At 31.0% G+C, this 15992-nt stretch overlaps 1 long non-coding RNA gene across 3 annotated transcripts; it reads left to right on the top strand.

Moving 5' to 3' along the window:
* The first annotated feature begins 6122 nt into the window (after positions 1-6122).
* On the top strand, positions 6123-10243 carry LOC123902632. Of its 3 annotated transcripts, XR_006807677.1 has the most exons (7): positions 6123-6663; positions 6741-6808; positions 7312-7442; positions 7631-7723; positions 8287-8326; positions 8433-9528; positions 9908-10243. It is a non-coding gene; the product is annotated as an uncharacterized LOC123902632 (long non-coding RNA). The 3 variants fall into 3 exon arrangements; XR_006807678.1 differs by lacking the exon at positions 6741-6808; XR_006807676.1 differs by having other exon boundaries at positions 6741-7442.
* The last annotated feature ends 5749 nt before the right edge of the window (positions 10244-15992 follow it).

The following is a 15992-nucleotide window of genomic DNA, read 5'->3' as shown; positions in this document are numbered from 1 at the left end:
TATATTATTGACATATATAATATATCCCTAAAAAAAATTGGGGGCCCTAATACTTGGGGGCCTAGGGCGTCGCCCTCCTCGCCCCCCTTAGATACGGCACTGACTATGTATCTATGATCTATCTATCTACCTTATTTTTATTTTCAAATTAAAAATATTAAAATCTATTTACTTCATTTTAAATTATATTTTGTAACTGAAATTAAATGTCGTAACAATGAATGTATAGAGTGTAAAATCAGTTAAATTTAATAAAACTATAGATAGACAATGATTCTGAAACATAAATGGAACAGGAACATACATATCGTACTTCCTGTAACTGACTTTTATTAATCCAATACACCATTATAAGTTTTTTTTTGTTTTACCATGATTTTGTTTAGAAGTTTCCACCACTCAACCGAATTTTTTCATACGTATGAGTCAGGAATCGAACCGCTGATCATATGTTTAAGATGATCAAAACTCTTACCACTTAGACCAATTTATTGTTGGTATACACCATTGTTGGTTAATTATATTTATTTATTGAGGTCATATTAATATATAATTCAATAATAAATAATGAAATTTAACTTTACCAAAAAAAATATATTATGAAATGTAACTGCTTAGTATTCTACTAATTTAGAAACTTCATTAACAAAACAATTTAGAAACTGAAATATTAATTTGTAGAACAATAGAAATTATATTTATAAGAGGTTTCACATGTCATCACAATTCAATAGCCTAAGAATAGCTTAAGCTTAGTTTGCAAAATAAAAATGGAGACCACATTGAAATATCTTATTTCTATAATCTTCCTTACTCTTGTTATCAAAGGTATGCTTTTATAATTCCTTCAAGTTCATAAACTTTTAATTCAGAGAAATACTAATGAGTATATCTCCAAAACAGTTTCGCAGGAACTAAATAGTAATTTTTTTAATGAAAATATATGAAATCAACAAACTGCATTGAAAATTAATAGAGTTTAATTGTTGTGCATTGTCAGTGTAATACACGGTGGCGTGGGGCTAGCATAAAACAATGGGGAGGGCCGTAAAATAAAATTATAAATTAAATATGCAAATCATATTGTATACCAAAGAATCTTTATCGAAAAAAAAATTTTGTATACCAAAAAATTAAGTTGTAATAAGCATAAATTTGATCACCAACAAAATTAAACTAAATGATTTAAAATAACTTAAAATGACACTATTCCTCGTTAAGAAGTAGGCATGGCAATAAAACTCATACCCGCGGGTACCCACCCAAACAATACCCGCTTTGATGGGGAAAACCCGAGTTGACTGGGTTTGGGTTCGGGTTTGGGTTTTCCCCGATTTCAAAAGATGGGTTTGGGGCGGGTAATGGGTACATTGATACCCACCCCGAACCCGTCCCCGAACCCGCCCCGCTTATACTAAAAATTAGATTTCACCTCTTTTAAATTAGGAAAGCTTAAACAATCTCTTAAATTACGTTCATATATTTATTTTTTATTTTAATTTGAGTATTAAACAATCCATTTTCTCATTTTTTTTTTTCTTTATTTAAAAAAATATTGTTGAGAGAAAATAATTTTGGACATTTAACTTCTTTTTTTTAATAAAAAAAATACTAAAATATAATCTAAATTCATGTGGAAAGAGGCGTAATGGGGATACCCGAAACCCGATGGGGATACCCGATCCCCGTTGGGTATGAGTTTGGGGTTATCATTTTTATCCCCGCTCGAATTTGGGATAGGTTTGGGGAAACCCGAACTTTATGGGTTTGGGGAGGGCAAAACCCGTCCCCGCCCCGCCTCATTGCCATGCCTATTAAGAAGGACTTGAAATTATCAATAATAATACCTTAAAATGACACTGTTTCACGTTAGTCAACAAAAATAAATGTATTTTGTCCAAATTTTGAACCAAATACATCAAATTTCTTTAAAAGACTTTTGCTTATATTTTAGGACGGACGGAGTACATAACAACAAAATATATGGAAATACTCCAAAAGTTTTTTTTTTTTTGGTACAAAAATACTCCAAAAGTTTATTATCATGGTAAAACAAAATATGAGTGGTGGAAATTAAAAACAAAATGGTAAAACAAATATTACCTTTTCCGGGGAGTAAATTAAAATGGAAATAGGAGTAAATTAAAACATATAATTGGAGTAGCTGGGTGTTGAACCCGTAACGTTCGCTAAAACATAATCAAAAGTTAAAACAACCACTAGGCAAATATGTATCATTGATTGATATATATGATGAAACATTATATATGTACGTATTTTATCACTATAATTTTTTTATAAAAAAAAATTGGGGCGGGCCGTGGCCCTGTCGAGCCCAAGCACAGCTCTGTCCCTGCACATACACCCAATGATGCGCTGCCACATCATTTAATGAATGTGACACATCATGTGGTTTTAAATACCATACATGATGTGTCAGTATATTATTGGACGCATGTGTAAAATAACTTTACACTGACGGTACATATAAATTAAATTCAAATTAATATGTTTAACATTTTAAATATACTAGACATTTACCCGTACGATGCACGGGTCTTATGTGATGTTTTATACTGACGGAACATAGTGGGACCGATAACCCAGCTGACACCTTTAGTTAGTTTGACTTCTCCAACATTCATCAGCATACACAGATAAATAGCAATGTTGAGAGCATATATAATTGTATTGAGAGCTTAAAGAAAAGGATACGCTTGTAATTAGGTGTTGAGTAGTTATGGGGATCAAGATTAAACATTTTGGAAGTTAAATGCCAATTATTTTCTTATACGACGAAGCTATATATTTTAACTCTTATTAAAATGTTTATAATATTAAAAAAAATATGTATTTAATAACGTATCATGGAGATAAGGACTAAGAAGGGACATTCCATTATTTGATTTGCAAATAAAAAGGTAAGGAAAGAAATATTTTGGTGGGGGTTAAGAAAATTCACAATACCTCTTTAAATTACATGCCTAATGACATATAGAAAAATGAAAATACAAACCGGTGATTTAGAGTTAAAATTTCAATCATATAAGATTTAAAAAGAAAGTTAATAATCGTTACCAACTATTTTTTCTTCATCATTGAATCCAAAAATCTTGAAATGCCACAATTATTATGACGGTTCACCGGGATATTTTTTATTTTTGAAGCACGGTTCACCGGAATGTGCATAACATTGATTAAAATACAAACAGGTAATTTGGAGTTAAAAATTTCAACCAAAATATAGGAGTAAGGTTTAAAAAGAATGCTAATAATCATTACCAATTATTTTTTCTTTATTATTTGAATCCAAAATATCTTGAATTGCCACAAAATCATAACGGTTTACTGGAATGTGCATAACATCTTGGTAACGATAGTAATGAACATGCAATTCGGTACTTTGGATCATTTCACTTGCTCTTCCAACTACTATAGGACACATAGGACTGCATATAGAAGTCATGTTTTCAAATAGTGATTTTTTTCTAGATAAAAACTAAATTTAGTAGCAAATTATATATACACAAAGGACTAATGCTATCTATATATAGATTCATATAGTGGGAAGAACGAAGAAGAGCTATAACATTATAACCGATCAGTAGGAAGAAGAGCAGCTCTAAGAATTAAGCATGAGTCGGATCATTGAAATGAAATGAAATTAATTTAGAGAGTTAATCATATGATAACGGTTAATTATACTTACCTCTTCACATGACAACTATGGAAATAGTTTTCCTTCGATTTTCTCTGCCATTATAATAATCTAATTAACTCGGAAATCCGAGAAGTTGCATGTTATTATCCTTATAGAAACGGTTAACAGATTTCCATTAATTAAGGGTCTTTTCATATATGCATATAATTTAGATTAGATGAAAATGATGTGGTTGAATTAAAAAATTTCATTGGTTGAAGTGGATTAAGAAGTGATGTGGCATTCTTGAGTGATTTAATTGGATGTAAATAGATGAAGTGGATTAGGGTTTACATGAGTAGTAGGAGAACTATCTAGGATTTATATATATAGATAATTTATTTAAATGAAATTCTTAAATAGTATTTCGGAATATTCATTATAGCTAAGATCTTTAATTGTCTTCCCCTGTGATATTTGATAAGCAAATTTCACCAGTTTAACTTCATTGCATAAATAATTATAATTCAGATATATTAATTATACGATGAATCAAGAAAGAAATGTGAAATTTATTTATAAAATATCAAGTATATATATGCCCTCGTTCTAATAATATATTTTTTAAACCCAATTTTTTTCAGGATCATGCCTTAGCTGTCCATCGAACAGCCTTGTAATTACTCAAAGTAAAACTGGGAAATTAATAAATGGAAAGCCCCAATGGAGAGTGGTAGTTGCCAACCATTGCAATTGTGTACAAAACCAAATAACATTTTCTTGTGCAGGATTCCAAACTGCTGAGAGTATTGATCCAATAGTTCTTAAAAAACAAGGGAATACTTGCCTCTTATTTAATGGACATGGTTTGGCATATAATAATAAAGATGCATTTACCTATTCTTGGGGTGCAGCCTTTCCTTTTGCTACTATAAGCACTGTTGTAACTGGTCCATGTAATAGTTAAAAAGTAATAGAAGTATATTTTTAGAAATAATATTGATTTCAAAGGATTAATTTAAAACCTTTGAATACTCTTTATGTGATTGTAATTTTTTTATATTTAAGTGGTTAATGTCCTAAATTAATAAGAACATGAGCTTTATATTTTATTTTAGCAAAGGAGATTTATATTTAAATATTTGAAATTGTGAATTTAAATATTATGGAAATTACATTACAAACACTTCTTTTCGCTGTAACGTGTAACCTAACTTTTCTCTAACTTCTAACTAAAAACCTCTTGCTTCCTTCATATTCCTTTATCATCCAAAACCTATTTTTCCTCGGTGATGCAATGAGTGGTGTTGGCAGAGAGGTGTATCCTTTTGGATATGATTTTCTCTTATTCAATATCCAGTTTTGTGCTCTATTTGGGACTACGAATTTGTGCTCCAGTTTCTTTTACACACGCATGAAGTCCTATTTATAACCTAAAGGATCTTAATTTCGTACATCTCAATGATCATTAAGACATTATTACACTTAATGAAGAATTAAGAGTGAATTAAAGAGACGAAAACTAACTCTAGACCTGCCACAGCCGTGCCAGCGACAACACGAGCCGTGGCAGGCTTTTATGCGAAATCCCTTGTTTCATACTTGTCTACCACGACCGTGACAGACTCCAGGTTTCAGTAATTTCTTGACTTTTCATTTGCTCAACTTTTACAGTTGCTCTGCCCTTTAGTTACGACGATACTTGAGTTACATTGATTTTTTACATTTTCGTCATTAAGGGAGACCTTTCTAACAATTCTTGATATATTTTTTCATCAAGTAGCTTAGTGGCACCTTTAAGGTGAATAAGTGAAATATCCGCGGTTCGAACCCCTGCATATAAAATGTGACGTCCTTGACAAGTCTTGATCTTTAAAATATTCTAAAATGCATCAAATCCACTTTTTTCTTCATATTCCAAGGACTAAGACCTAAAATTATAAAATTAAACAAAACAAGTAAATAGTTCAAATAAACTTTAATAAAAGCTTAATTTATTTATTCAAAATAATACTAAAAACTATGAATTATCGGGGTGGCCGAATTCTGAATTATCGGGACCCCTTCCCCTATAAACCAAAAGGCTAACGTCAAAAAAATAAACTATTGTTTTGAAATACCATCACTAAAAAAAATGTCTCGATTGCGGTGGAAGTGATTGTGGATGTTTATCAACATCATATGACACCAATGCCGTATCTGAGGCAGGACGAAGAGGGTAACCGTTCCAGGTCCATAAAAATAAATTCAAAATTTTGGCCGTAACATAAATTCTTTTAGGGGACTATTAATTCCAACAAAAAAAAATACAACAAATTTTTTATTTTTGTTTGTCTTTTTTTATTCTCTATCGGTTAACGTATAATTTTATCAAGTATCAAATAAGAATTTTGCTACAATCATAACATGATGATAATTGATTAGCTAATACAATCATCAGTTAACAGTGGCGGAACCAGAAAAAATAGTGTAGGTGCACTACTAGAAAATTCGCTTTTAGCGACCGATTTAGAGACCGAATTATTTTGGTCACTATAGAGACCGAATTAGAGACCAAAATTTTAAGATTTAAAATAAAAAATATTTCGGTCACTAAATCGGTCGCTATTAAATTTAGAGACCGATTTAGAGACTGAAAATTAGCGACCGAATTATTTTGGTCACTAAATTCCGTCGCCTAACCCAAATCAATTTTTTAAAATCAATTTTTACTTGTCACTTTTCAGTTTCTTAGTGTTAGGTAGAACCTCGCCAGCCAAATCAAATTTCGCTTAACCCTGGAAGCCTGAACCTATTTTCGCCGCACCACCTTACCACCGCACAACCCTTCTTCTCACCATCGTTTAACCCTTAATCAAATTTTCACCTCTTCTCCACCGGAACACCGCTTTTCACACGTCTGTTCTTCTCTTCTCCACCCAAACTGACACATTCACGTTTCCCATCGTGGTCACAGAGATAACGACCTCAACCTTCCGCTGTCTCACACGATGTCGTTTTCAAATATCCGATCGCTCTTCCTCGTGGGTATTACTTTTCCCTCTTCGTTCACAATTTTTTCTTATCTTTCTGGTTTTATTTTTTTTGCGATTATTTTTAGGTCCTTTGTCTTTGAATCAGTCATCTAGTCTTGTTTCCGATATCTTACGACTTCGTGTTGCATATCAGGTATTTGATATTTTGCTTCTTGCATTGCATGGAAAGTGGTTTTGAAATTTTGTTTATTTACATCACCTTTTTTAGGATATTTTTGGAAGCATTAATTATATAGTATGTGTATGTGTTTGTGTTTGAGAAACAGAGTTTTGGGGGAACACTTTTGCCTTGGTTGTATGAGGACTCGTATGCATATTGTGATTTGTGAGGAACATGGATGGGCTTATGTGGGAATTTATGATGAATTTAATTGTCGTGATGCAACCAATTATCTTGTTAATAATATTTTTTATGCTGTACATGATAGCTTAAAGGGTTTCTATGTAATCGAAATCGAAATAGTAGTAACAAAGCAAAAAGTGAAGAGGGTTTTTGTCACATAGATGTGTTAGAAGCTCTTTATGAGGCAATGAGGAAAACTGATGATGCATTTTTTAGTATAATTAATGAGATGGTTAATCATAATCCTGTTTTGGCTATGATTGGTTCTTGTGTTTTGGTTATGTTGATGAAAGGTGAAGATGTTTATTTGATCAATGTTGGTGATAGTCGTGCAATTTTAGCTACTTGGATTGGGAATCATCCCCAACTCAATTTGATTCTCAACAATATTGTAGAATCGTATCAACTTAGTTCTCTACATTAGGTTCGTCCCACTATTGACATTTCGGAGACTATAATGATAATATTTTCAGATTTTGTATTTCAAGTATATCCAAGTATATATTGTAATATTTTATAATTTGGAGACTATAGTTTGAGTATTTACTCGATGAAAATTGGTCTGTTAAAATTCATATTAATTACTTTTTTGCTTTTTTTCGTGATTCTCAGGAGCATTCAGATGATCCTTCTGCAGTAACTAAAGGTAGAGTGAAAGGTTACTTGAATATCACAAGGGCTTTTGGAGCAGAATTCCTTAAGCAGGTAACTTGATAGCCTATATACTGAATTTGCTTACATTACTGCTAAAAACATTTGCTATGCTAGTTTCAAGTTTCATTTTCAGTGTTATATTGAATTACATTATTGTGTAATTAAGTTCTTTTAAGAATCAATGCAGTAAGGGAAGTCTTATTGTTTAGTTACTTCTTGGGTTTAGCAAGTAGCTTTGATTTTTGTTTTTTAGTGTTTTCATTATATATGTGTTGCGTGGGGTATGATTTTTTAGTCTTATATTATTTATGTGTTTTGGTTTGTAATGTGGGGTGGATTTTTTTTTTGTTCTATTTAAGGTGTGGTATATTGTTTTGCAAGTCCTGGTGTTTTCTATGTACTTCAATGTACTTTTGCAGCCTGTGCTTTGGTAGCGGGCTTCTCTGTACTTCATCCTTATCTTTGGCACTTGTGCTAATGTTTGAGCTATTAATATATTTGCAGTTTAAAAAACAAAAACATTGATCTGTTTTTGAGTTTCAGTTGGGTTGAATTGAATTAGATTATATCCTATTTGGGTTAATTAACAGGTTATCTTTGGTTTTTGATTTCAGGATACAAAATGATAGGATTCTTTCTTACCTGGGTGCTTGTGTATGTTTTGCACTGTCATAACATTTTGAATCTATATAATGTTGATTATTTACATTTGTGATATTTGAAATTTATTGATTTTATTTGTGCTTTGATGTAATGGCAGGAGTGTTTTTGGCTATGCTTATGAATGCTACAAAGGAGTTGAAAACAATAAGCCATTATTGGTATGCTTATATCGATTGTTTCTCCATGCTTAACTTATACTTGATAACTTCTAGTAAATAATGAAACTTGATAACTTAGTACCACTGAAACTGAGGTACACCTGTTCCTTCATTGTTAGTCTGCCTCTAGGATTTGGTATGCTATAACAAGGTGGTTAGGATTTTTGAACTCTACCACATGTTTATAATCCTAAGGTCAAAGTATGTGCAATTTTATTAATGATTGATTTTCAATATTACTCAATGATGATTGATTTAGCCATTGTAATTGGGATGTTATAATTGGCTTTGAGGTATGAATCAACCTAAGCCTTCTTTTGTGGCTTTATGTATGCAGAAGAGTAAGAAATTTTCCAAATTGTAGCAGCATTTTATCAAGACTTTCCATATGTTTCTTTGAAGAAAATGTACTGTTAGTTATTTATATAACATAGATTGTGTGAAGTTCACTAATTTAGCTAATATGTATAGGTTGGTGTTGTTTTGTTAGTTTGGGCACTTACAAGCTTTAAAGAAGCAATCTATGCAGACCAAAATCTAGCTTTATCAAATTGCAATATGTTGAAATCAGAAAAATCTAAAAGTGCACTTGACCATGATTTTGTCTTTTCCATTTCAATTAAGTGATTAGCTTTTTATAATATTTGTTTGTGCAGGTATATATACCCTTTGAAATTTGATACTGAATATGTAATTCAGGTGCTTATTTGTTCTTAACTTTTTTAGGTGCTTTAGTTAATCGGTACAAGACACCAAGGTATGTGGAGTTTCACCTGTGGCTGTTGTTGAGCTCTTGATTTTATCATTTTATTGCACATACTCTGATAGTGAATTAATGGATTAGCAAATTAATATTATTGTGGTTTTATATTGCACTTTTCAAGTTACCAGAGAATTGGAGTCTGTCAAAGTATTGTAACTGCTTCAGTTGAAGATCCTAATGGTTATAAGTTTGAAAAGAATGACTTGCGAACCTTAGGCAAAGTGATGCTTCAATTGAAGATCCTAAAGGTTATAAGTTTTGAAGACACCAAGGTGTGTGAAGTTTGCAAATTTGTAACATAATAAACTAATAATACAACCACCTCTTATTAGTACTTGGTGCCTAATAACTTATCTCACTTTAGTTTTGATTAATTGGTTGATTAAGCACGTTATTATATTAATTAACTAAAAATAGTAAAAGTGTGTTGTACAACTTGTAGTTCACATATATGCAGGGATTTTAATAAATTGGGTTGAAGGGCTATGATCATGAGGTCCTGTTCACATATTCCATCATTTTCCATGCCTAATTAATTTCTTAGCATCGCTGAATTTTGTGTAGGGCTTATTTCTTTAGATTAAATTTGTTTGTAGGATTTTATTAATGTGTATAGATGTTTTTATTTGATAAATTTATTCCAATTTGCAGATTTTACAAGTTGAACAAGGAATGCTCTTTCTTTAATATGATTTGACCCGCTCAAAATTCTTCTTTTATGGAAATGGACACAAGATAGAGGAAGTGGGATATTATGTGTTGTTATATCTCTTACTATTGTTATATCTTAGTATTTTAGAGGCATCTTGGGCTGTATGATTTAGTTTTTGTATTGTTATATCTTAGTATTCACTGATGACCCTTGCAAGCGTAGTAGTGATAATTTATTGGTTATCTTTTGGATTGATTATGTATTTTTGGATAAGTAGTTGGCAATATACTTAAATATAAATATATATTATGTTCATATTGTTGTGTGATGTTTAATTGCTTTCATGTGAATGTAAATTAATAATATTAATAATTGAGTAAAAAAATTAATAATATTAATAATTTTAAAAAATTCATTTTTAGAGACCGAAATAGAGGCCGATTTTTCCTTAAAGCGTCGCAAATTCGGTCGCAATGAACATTGTAACTAATTTCAAATCAGTCACTAAATCGGTCGCTAAATTCAGTCACTAAATCGGTCGCTATAGCGTCGTGCAATACGTCGCAACGATTGTCGCAAACTCGGTCTCTATGCCAGTCGCTAAGTTCGGTCACTAGTTCGGTCTCTAAACTCAGTCGCTAACTCGGTCGCTACAAATTTGGTCGCTGGATTGGTCACAATAGAGTAGCGACCAGGGTCATTGATACTGATTTTTTATGGTCGCCAAATCGGTCGCTAACGGATTTAGAGACCGATTTTGATGAAAATCAGTCTCTAAATCGGTCGCTAAAAACAAATTTTCTAGTAGTGGTGGGATGGAAAAAATTATAATATATGAATAGTTTATTGCATTTTTGGTCTCATGTTTTATCAAACTCACAAAAATAGTCCCTCTATTTTCATATGTTGCAATTGTGGTTTCAATCCATATATTCTCTAAAAATTGTGATTTTTAGTGTCATAAAAAATGATTTATTGTCTCCAACATTGAATTCAAAAATGAAATATCACATTTGAGACCAAGATTTAAATTTTTTTGGCATTAAAAGTGTCTACTTTTACGGCAAAAAAAAAGTTAGAACTAATATTGCAACAAATGCGAAAGTAGAACTAATTTGGGGTGTATGCAATGGAATGGAATAAACTAATAACAAAAATACAATTTTGTCCCTTTTATATCTTGTTCCGTTCCGTCCACTTTCGAAATAATGGAATAAAAATATCCAAACAATGGAATGGAATATTCATTCCACTCCGCTCCATTCCATTCCATTCCATTACGTTTCACTCCGCTCCGTTCCATTCTATTCCATCAATCCAAACATAGCCTAAATTCAATTAGTCATATATCCTCTAATTTTGGCAAACAAAGTCTAAGTTAATTATTATAAATTAATCCGTGTAACTTAAATTAATATACTAAGTATACTAAGTGACGTGAAATCATTAGTAATAGACTATGAACTAATATTTACACTAATAGTTGAAGTAATGTGTGTATCGAGTTACTCACGATCGTAAATAATAAACTACAAATTAATATTTACATTAATATTTGTACAAATACGTATACCGAGTTTCTCTCTATTCTTCCCTATTATTCCTGTTGTTTACTTTATACATAGTTTCATAACAAAATTAAGCTTTTTCTCTCGGAGAAAACTTAGGTGCAGTTCTCTATATACTGTTCAAACTGTTCTCCAATAAAATGATGCCAAGTGAATTACTTATTCCAAGTCAGACTCGTCTAAACGGATCTACCATTATCTCTCTTTCTTCTCTGTTATCTCTCTTTCTTCTCCGTCAATTGATTTGGGAGGTCTTTTCTGGTTGAATTCTAGTGTGTGTTGAATATGTTGTTGTGTTGTTGGAGATTGTTTGAAGTCCCACATTGCTTAGGTTCCCGGGATGTGAAGTGTATAAATATGTGAGGACTACCTCACTCTTTGAGCTAGCTTTTGGGGATGAGATCCAAACATATTTAACATGGTATCAGAGCCGGGTTAAGGACTGCAATGTGGGCATTTGACCCAGGACCACGCTAGGCGTGAGGGTGGGTGTTGAATATGTTGTTGTGTTGTTGGAGATTGTTTGAAGTCCCACATTGCTTAGGTTCCCGGGATGTGAAGTGTATAAATATGTGAGGACTACCTCACTCATTGAGCTAGCTTTTGGGGATGAGATCCAAACATATTTAACAGTGTGTTCATGTACTGGTTAGTAGAAATCAAACACATCAACGTGGGTTGTAGTTTTGCTATTATGATTTTCAATTTAAGAATACGTCTAACTAAAACAAAATTTGATATAAATGCAACAAAAATACAAAATCAATTTAAGCATGATAAGGATCTAATTGTTAATGGTTGGAAATACCAGAGAGCTTAAAGGCAGCATATATGTAAAAGGGTCGATCGGTTAATTTGTGGTAATTATGGGCATGTTGTTTGAGATTTAAAAAAATGATTTTTTTTGAAAAAATTTATTTTTAAGAAAATCATTTTTTTTTAGAGATTTTGAAAAAAAATCTAAAACTATTTGTCGTTTGTTTACGATCATCAAAATCTATTTTTTTAAGATGGTGAGGGATGATGAATGATAAAAAAAAAAAAGGATTTTGATAAAAACTATTGAAAATAGATTCTCATTTTGATGAAAAAATGATTTTTTTACTAAAATGATTTTTGAAAAAATCTGAAACAAACACAAGTAAGACAAAAAAATAGTTTTTTTTTTTTTGGGAAAAATAGATTTTCTTGGTGAAAAATCTGAAACAAACCGGCCCTATAAAAGTTTTGATCAATTGATTATGGAGTTATTCGTGCCGGTTAACGACACAAAAGAGTGTTAATGCTTAACGGAGAAGAAAGAGAGATAACGGTAGATCCGTTTAGATGGGTCTGACATGGAATAAGTGATCCACTTGACATCATTTTATTGAAGAACAGTTTGAACAGTATATAGAGAACTGCACTTAAGTTTTCTCCTTTTCTCTCTCATGTTAAGAAAGGTTGTACCAAGTGATTGTGTTTAAATGGAAACCCGAGTTTGATTTTTGAGTTTTTTTGTCGGACTTTATTTATAATTCGAACAAATTTTAGATTATTAGCGTCTTATTTTTCTGCAAATCGGAAGGTTAATACATCTAAAAATATGATATTAAAATTGTGTCAAAAAAATATGATATTAAAATAAATTGTCCCAAACTAAAGGTCATTTTAAATTTACACCGTAATATTAATTAATTTAATATTTTAATTTTATTTACTAATTAATTTTTTTGTGCATAATTTTTTTCCATTATATTTTACTTTGCATTGCTAATAAAGGAGAATTCACAAATAATAATTTGGTTCCTTCAAAAAAAAATTGGTAAAATTGCCCTTTCTTTTATTTAAGTATTTTTTTTTCTATAATATAAGTACGAAATTTCCACCACCGTTTATGATTATTAATCTCCGTCAAGAAACCTGCAAAATAAATAAGGTGTGTTTTCACCTCTCAATCTAATTATTTCCATACAAAAAAAAATATATTAGAAATTGATCCTCGAGCCTCCTACTTAAGGACCCAAGACCTTCACCACTTGGGTCAATTCATTATTGATTATTGATACTATTTTTTTGGTCAAAATTTATTTAAGTTATTATTTATAGTATATTTTTTGTTAATAAAAGATTTTTGCTGCTAAAAAAAATGTGTCTTATGTTTTGATGAGTTTGTTAATAAAATATTTTTTGTTACTAAAAAAAATTAAGGGTATTGTTGTTATTATGAAAAGTCCACACAAAAACTTATATATAATATAGAATATAGATATAGATATATATTTTTTGGATACTTTTATAGTATTTTTTTAAAAACTTTTATAATCTATTTTTAATTATGGTAAAATGATCAAATGTGACACTCAATTGTTGAAAGATATTATTTTAATTTTTGAAAATTGTCTAAAACAAAGCTTTACATTTATTATAATTAAAAAATATTAATAAAGTAAGCGTTGACTGCCCTTTATTATGTTTATACAATTTTTTTTTTAATTTTGGTATTTGTTTTTCTACCATATTAGTCAATAGAAAAATAAAATAACATTGACCAAATACTCTGTCTTGTTTATTTTTTTATTTGACTAATTTGTACTCATTTCAGACACAATTATAAGCAAAATTCACTTTTTAGATTCAATGAAAAAGTAATGTATTTGATCTATATTATTGACCAGATACACTACTTTTTTAATGAACTTATGAATTTTGCATATAATTGTGTCCGGAGGGAGTATTGTTCGCTTACTCATGACTTTTTTCAAATATAAATAAGACCACCAAAGCCACAAGAGTTAGGAACAAAGAAAAATGGAGACCGCGTTCAAGTATCTTATTTTCACAATCTTCCTTACTCTTGTCATCAAAGGTATATTTATGCTCTTATAATTCCTTCATATCCATTGATTTTCTTAAACCTATATTAATGTTAATATATAGTTAATTAATTTAATTTTGTGTTGAGGATGGAGATCGAACTATCAACCTCCTTCTGACTTTATTAATCGGTGCAATCATAAAGTTAGTACAGTCAAACATCCGTGATTGTTCGATCAAGACCGAACAACTTTAATTTAAATATATTATTTTAAATTATAAAATAAAAATATACTTTTTTTTAAGTCGTCATATCTCCACAGAAGTCAAAAGTACAACCTCAATCTCCAATTGCCATCCTAATTAATTTTGTGTGTTTAATCCAATTTTTATGTTTGTTTTAGGATCATGTGACTGTCCACTGAGCAGTCTTCAAGTTGAACAAAGAAATGTGAAATTTATTTATAAAATATGAAGTATATCTATGCCCTCGTTCTAATAATATATTTTTTAAACCCAATTTTTTTCAGGATCATGCCTTAGCTGTCCATCGAACAGCCTTGAAATTACTCAAACTAAAACTGGGAAATTAATAAATGGAAAGCCCCAATGGAGAGTGGTAGTTGCCAACCATTGCAATTGTGTACAAAACCAAATAACATTTTCTTGTGCAGGATTCCAAACTGCTGAGAGTATTGATCCATTAGTTCTTAAAAAACAAGGGAATACTTGCCTCTTATTTAATGGCCATGGTTTGGCATATAATAATAAAGATGCATTTACCTATTCTTGGGGTGCAGCCTTTCCTTTTGCTACTATAAGCACTGTTGTAACTGGTCCATGTAATAGTTAAAAAGTAATAGAAGTATATTTTTAGAAATAATATTGATTTCAAAGGATTAATTTAAAACCTTTGAATACTCTTTATGTGATTGTAATTTTTTTATATTTAAGTGGTTAATGTCCTAAATTAATAAGAACATGAGCTTTATATTTTATTTTAGCAAAGGAGATTTATATTTAAATATTTGAAATTGTGAATTTAAATATTATGGAAATTACATTACAAACACTTCTTTTCGCTGTAACGTGTAACCTAACTTTTCTCTAACTTCTAACTAAAAACCTCTTGCTTCCTTCATATTCCTTTATCATCCAAAACCTATTTTTCCTCGGTGATGCAATGAGTGGTGTTGGCAGAGAGGTGTATCCTTTTGGATATGATTTTCTCTTATTCAGTATCCAGTTTTGTGCTCTATTTGGGACTGCGAATTTGTGCTCCAGTTCCTTTTACATGCGCACGAAGTCCTATTTATAACCTAAAGGACCTTAATTTCGTACATCTCAATGGCCATTAAGACATTATTACACTTAATGAAGAATTAAGAGTGAGTTAAAGAGAGGAAAACTAACTCTAGACCTGCCACAGCCGTGCCAGCGACAACACGAGCCGTGGCAGGCTTTTATGTGAAATCCCTTGTTTCATACTTGTTTACCACGACCGTGACAGACTCCAGGTTTCGGCAATTTCTTGACTTTTCATTTGCTCAACTTTTACAGTTGCTCTGCCCTTTAGTTACGACGATACTTGAGTTACATTGATTTTTACATTTTCTTCATTAAGGGAGACCTTTCTAACAATTCTTGATATATTTTTTCGTCAAGTAGTTTAGTGGCACCTTTAAGGTGAATAAGTGAAGTATCCGGGGTTAGAACCCCT

The sequence above is a fragment of the Trifolium pratense genome, linkage group LG1 (genome assembly GCF_020283565.1).
Source record: "Trifolium pratense cultivar HEN17-A07 linkage group LG1, ARS_RC_1.1, whole genome shotgun sequence".
In the NCBI taxonomy this organism is placed as follows: domain Eukaryota; kingdom Viridiplantae; phylum Streptophyta; class Magnoliopsida; order Fabales; family Fabaceae; genus Trifolium; species Trifolium pratense.
The sequence above is the reverse complement of the archived record's forward strand: the minus strand, read 5'-3'. Positions and strand labels throughout refer to the sequence as shown.